Source organism: Podarcis cretensis, assembly GCF_951804945.1.
Source record: "Podarcis cretensis genome assembly, chromosome: 8".
In the NCBI taxonomy this organism is placed as follows: Eukaryota; Metazoa; Chordata; class Lepidosauria; order Squamata; family Lacertidae; genus Podarcis; species Podarcis cretensis.
In genome coordinates, this window is record NC_137177.1 from 7,922,413 (window position 1) to 7,928,911 (window position 6,499).

Here is a 6,499-nt window from a genome sequence, read left to right on the forward strand (position 1 = left end):
TATATATATATTCCCCTCACAGCGCCACAGTTCCCAGAGTGGTTTAACACCCACAGCATAGCTGTCAAGCGTCCCTTATTTGGCGGGACAGTCCCTTATCCCAGCGCCATGTCCCGCTGCTGTCCCTTATTGATGGATGTCCCTTAAATTTCCTGGGTTTCAAAGGAAGCAGTTCCTCTCCCTCACTCTCCGGCCACCGAAGGACCCGGATGAGATGGGCAGCCTATGGAAGGTGATGGACTACATGGAATTGGCGGAAATGACTGGCAGGATCCGAGATCAGGGAGAAGAGTCAGTGGAAGAAGACTGGAAGAAATTTAAAGACTACTTACAGAGACATTGTAAAATTAATGAATTTTAGAATAATGTTGGATTGGAACTAAGTGGTTTCTAGCTGTAATGGGTCAAAAGAATATGAAAAAAATGGGTTCATACAAGTAAAAATTCAAGATTGTAATAATTTAAAAATAAGATTTGGGTAGTGTAAAGAGGGAAAGAAATGGTTGAACTAATAATTTGATTTGGAATACGAAAAAGGGAGGTATGAGGAGGTCCGAGAAACAAGTAAATGAAAAATAATGTGATGGAAAGATTGACTGTTTTTAACAATTTTTATTCTGTATTTTTTCTTTTTTTCTTTTTCTTTTCATTTTTTGTAATGTAAAAACCTTAATAAAAATTTTATATATATATAAAAAAAGAGAGATGGGCAGCCTATGAATTGCTGAGGAGCCTTGAGAGGAGAGCGAGGGCAACCATGGAGAAAGCAGTTCAGAGAGAGGAGGGAGAGGAGGAGGCGGAGGCGCGGGCAGGTGTTCCAAGGGCTACAAGGGAAGGAGCGCAAGCGCTTCTCCCATAGATTTGTAGTGGTAGACTAGCATAGATGGTCTGATCTGCTGGTTTACTTCGGGCGCTATCCCCCCCCCTTCCTCCAGCCCCGCCTGATGGAACTGAGAGCTGCAGATGGAGCACGAGAGAAAAGATACAGAACTGCAGCAGCATCTTCGTAGCTTGGACTTCGTTTTGCGCGAAAAGTCGTTACTGCTTGTAGTTATTTAATTGCAGTGTTTCATCAGCTGGTGTCTTGAGCAGCAACCTCTGGAAACGAAAGGGCTAAAAACTGGCACTGCTCTCCAAAATTATCTGGTCCCTTTTAACTGGTTGACTAAAATCCCTTATTTTGGCTGCTGGTCCCTTATTTTCAAGGCTGCTGTTCCCTTATTTTCAAATCTGTAAGTTGACAGCTATGACCCATAGGGAACTCTGGGAGTTGTAGCTCTGTGAGGGGAATATGGCTACCGAGCTTGGTAGCCACATATCGTGACTAATTCTTCAGTTATCTTCTGAGCTCTCTTAAGTTTCAGAGTCGGTTTCTTTGCAAGAGCCAGATTCCAGACTAATGTGGCACTCGAGTCCTTCCTATCTTTCTGGCGCATAACACATTTTCAGTTTAATATAGACCGAGCTCTGGAAACGTCAGAGCTTTATTATTATTATTTCTTTGCATCACCCACGGTTGAAACTCCACACAAAGGAATGATATATGTGGAAGGATCAAAGGCAGCTGAGGAGGGTGGCATTTACGCCTCAAATGCCTGTCTCTATTCTTTTTTGAGAGATTGGCATCAGTGCAAAGGAATGATTATGCGGGAGGAATCGCCAATGTGGTGCCCTCGTCCCTGCAAGCGGCTCCTATGGCGCCCATCAAAGTTCTCAGTACATTTCCCCTGAAAAACAATGGTCGCCTCTTCCTCCTCGGTCCTCTGACAACACATCCCCTTGAACAGGTTCACGTTTCACCGAACACCAGGGTTGGAAATTGAATAGCAGGGTCGTGGCGGCCATTTTGTGCAATGCCTGAGGCAGCCATTTTGTTGCTGGCGCCCACGACGCTTCGCTCAAAACCCCACAGGGTTGGTGTACGCATGAGAACAGAGGCTTCCGAATGAGCAAGGGACCCTTTGCATTGCTGTGCACAAATGCAAGCTACTTCTGGGTGTTCAGTGCGGCACCAATGCTGCCATCCTAAACACATTTACCTGGAACAAAACCTTTTTTCTGGTTCGAGGGCCGCATTGCCCTGTTGGGAACCTTCCGGGGGCCGCATGACAAATGAAGGCCCCGGAAGTTCTCTGTCCCTCGGAACTTGTGGGGGGCCGGACTAGATTTGGGGGGCGGGGCGGGAAATGAACGGATTTCTATGCCCTGCAAATAACCCAGAGATGCATTTTAAAAAGGGCATACATTATACTCATGTCAAAACACCAGGCAGGCCCCACAAATCACCCAGAGATGCATTTTAAATAAAAGGACACGTTCTACTCATGTCAAAACACGCTTATTCCCGGACCACCCACGGACCAGATTGAAAAAGCGATTGGGCTGGATCCGGACCCCAGGCCTTAGTTTGCCTACACATGCCGTAGAGCATCTCTAAGAAGTGCTGGGAAATATTGCTCTGCCTGAAACCCTGGAGAGGCACTGCCGGTCAGAGTTGGCAACACTGAACTAGATGGACTTAGTATGGCAGCTTCCTATGTTCTTAGGAACTCAGGGAGATTTATTTTGCCTAAACATGTCGACCTGGCTCCACATTTCTCTAGCCATGTCTGTTATATCAAGGTTGCTGGACTACGACTCCCATCACCCCTGATCGCTTGCTATGCTGCCTGCAGCTGATGGGACTTGGAGTCCAGCAGCCCCCGGCTCCCCATCCTATTCCTGGGTGCTGCAGGAGGTGAGATGAAAAGGCTGCGCCTTGGTTTTCCCCTTGGTTTTCCCCTCCCCAGACTCCACTCTGGTAACAAAAGGCAGAGAGGAAGGTAACCCTATATCCCATTAGGAGAGAGGGGCAGCTGCCAGGCTTGGGGTTGGAGGAAGAGGCTAAAGTTTCTCTTCCTCCCGTCCCTGTATGAGGGTCTTGAGCCAACTGTGGGGTGGGGGGAACCCACCAAGGATTTTGAGGCTCAGAGAAAAGGCTTGCAAACCAATTGGATTTTTTGGGGGGGTGTGTGTGTCTTGAGTACAGTGGCAGTCATAGGGATGAGAGGGAATTGGGTTCAGTTAGCATTGAGAGATTAATCTAGCTAATTTGCACCTTCTGAAATGGCAGGAGAGCCAGCCATCCTCGGAAATCGGCACCTCTCCAGATTTTGCAACGAAGTTATCCAGCTGAGTGCACAAAAAATCCCAGCAAAGTACGCACACAGATGTATATGTTAGTGAACATAATGTACAAAATGGCGTCGCTTTGCAGTGCAGTCCCCAAACACAAAAATTGCGTGCCGAAATTCACACACCATTAAAGAGCACATTGAATGTATCTGTGAAAACAGCATATGAAAATGCATTATACTGAGAGAAAAAATTGCTTGCAGAAACTGGCAAACTGACAAACTGGAACGTGTCCAGAGGAGGGCAACCAAAATGGTCAAAGGCCTGGAAACGATGCCTTATGAAGAACGGCTAAGGGAGCTGGGCATGTTTAGCCTGGAGAAGAGGAGGTTAAGGGGTGATATGATAGCCATGTTCAAATATATAAAAGGATGCCACATAGAGGAGGGAGAAAGGTTGTTTTCTGCTGCTCCAGAGAAGCGGACACGGAGCAATGGTTCCAAACTACAAGAAAAAAGATTCCACCTAAACATTAGGAAGAACTTCCTGACAGTAAGAGCTGTTTGACAGTGGAATTTGCTGCCAAGGAGTGTGGTGGAGTCTCCTTCTTTGGAGGTCTTTAAGCAGAGGCTTGACAACCATATGTCAGGAGTGCTCTGATGGTGTTTCCTGCTTGGCAGGGGGTTGGACTCGATGGCCCTTGTGGTCTCTTCCAACTCTATGATTCTATGATTCTATGATTCTATGACCCCTTCATGGATCACTGCCTTGCCGTGGCGAAGGGGCTTGAAGAACTCAGAGAAGCTATGAACTATGCCGAGCAGGGCACCCAAGATGAACAGGTCATAGTGGAGAGTTTTGACCAAACGTGATCCACCTGGAGGAGGAACCGGCAAGCCACTCCAGTATCCCTGCCAAGAAAACTCCATGGACAAAGACAACAGGCATATAAAAGTTATGACGCTGGAAGATGAGCCCCTCAGGTCGGAAGGCGTCCAACATGCTACTGGGGAAGAGCGGAGGGCAAGTACAAGTAGATCCAGAGCTGATGAAGCGGCTGGGCCAAAGCCGAAAGGACGCTCAGTTGCGGATATGCCTGGAAGCGAAAGGAAAGTCCAATGCTGTAAAGAAAAATATTGCATAGGAACCTGGAATGTAAGAACCATGAACATGGGTAAGTTGGAGGTGGTCAAAAATGAGATGGCAAGAATAAATATTGACATCCTGGGCATCAGTGAACTAAAATGGACGGGAATGGGTGAATTCAGTTCGGATGACCATCATATCTACTACTGTGGGCAAGAAACCCGTAAAAGAAATGGAGTGGCCCTCATAGTCAACAAAAGAGTGGCAAAAGCTGTACTGGGATGCAATCTCAAAAATGATAGAATGATCTCGATACGAATCCAAGGCAGACCTTTTAACATCACAGTAATCCAAGTTTATGCACCAACTACTGGTGCTGAAGAAACTGAAATTGACCAATTCTATGAAGACTTACAACACCTTATAGAAGTGACACCAAAGAAGGATGTTCTTCTCATTATAGGGGATTGGAATGCTAAAGTAGGGAGTCAAGAGATAAAAGGAACAACTGGCAAGTTTGGCCTTGGAGATCAAAACGAAGCAGGGCAAAGGCTAATAGAGTTCTGTCAAGAGAACAAGCTGGTCATCACAAACACGCTTTTCCAACAACACAAGAGACGACTCTACACATGGACATCACCAGATGGGCAGCATCAAAATCAGATTGATTATATTCTCTGCAGCCAAAGATGGAGAAGCTCTATACAGTCAGCAAAAACAAGACCTGGAGCTGACTGTGGCTCAGATCATCAGCTTCTTATAGCAAAATTCAAGCTTAAACTGAAGAAAGTAGGAAAAACCACTGGGCTGGTAAGATACAATCTAAGTCAAATCCCTTATGAATACACAGTGGAAGTGAGGAACAGGTTTAAGGATTTAGATTTGGTGGACAGAGTGCCTGAAGAACTATGGATGGAGGCTCGTAACATTATACAGGAGGCAGCAACTAAAATCATCCCAATGAAAAGGAAATGCAAGAAAGCAAAGTGGCTGTCCAATGAGGCCTTACAAATAGCGGGGGAGAGAAGGCAAGCAAAATGCAAGGGAGATCGTGAAACATACAGGAAATTGAATGCAGATTTCCAAAGAATAGCAAGGAGAGACAAGAAGACCTTCTTAAACAAGCAATGCAAAGAAATAGAGGAAAGCAATAGAATGGGAAGAACCAGAGATCTGTTCAAGAAAATTGGAGATATGAAAGGAACATTTCGTACAAAGATTTCCATAATAAAGGACAAAAGTGGAAAGGACCTAACAGAAGCAGAAGACATCAAGAAGAGGTGGCAAGAATACACAGAGGAATTATACCAGAAAGAAACGGATGTCTCATATACCCCAGGTAGTGTGGTTGCTGACCTTGAGCCAGACATCCTGGAGAGTGAAGTCAAATGGGCCTTAGAAAGCACTGCAAATAACAAGGCCAGTGGAAGTGATGGTATTCCAGCTGAACTATTTAAAATTTTAAAAGATGATGCTGTTAAGGTGCTACACTCAATATGCCAGCAAGTTTGGAAAACTCAGCAGTGGCCAGAAGATTGGAGAAGATCAGTCTACATCCCAATCCCAAAGAAGGGCAGTGCCAAAGAATGCTCCAACTACCGCACAATTTCACTCATTTCACACGCTAGCAAGGTTATGCTTAAAATTCTACAAGGAAGGCTCAAGCAGTATGTGGACCGAGAACTCCCAGAAGTGCAAGCTGGATTTAGAAGAGGCAGAGGAACCAGAGACCAAATTGCAAACATGCGCTGGATTATGGAGAAAGCTAGAGAGTTCCAGAAAGACATTTACTTCTGCTTCATTGACTATGCAAAAGCCTTTGACTGTGTCGACCATGGCAAACTATGGCAAGTTCTTAAAGAAATGGGAGTGCCTGATCACCTCATCTGTCTCCTGAGAAATCTCTATGTGGGACAAGAAGCTACAGTTAGAACTGGATATGGAACAACTGACTGGTTCAAAATTGGGAAAGGAGTACGACAAGGCTGCATTTTGTCTCCCTGCTTATTTAACTTATATGCAGAATTCATCATGCGAAAGGCTGGGCTGGATGAATCCCTAGCCGGAATTAAGATTGCCGGAAGAAATATCAACAACCTCAGATATGCAGATGACACAACCTTGATGGCAGAAAGTGAGGAGGAATTAAAGAACCTTTTATTGAGGGTGAAAGAGGAGAGTGCAAAATATGGTCTGAAGCTCAACATCAAAAAAACGAAGATCATGGCTACTGGTCCCATCACCTCCTGGCAAATAGAAGGGGAAGAAATGGAGGCAGTGAGAGATTTTACTTTCTTGG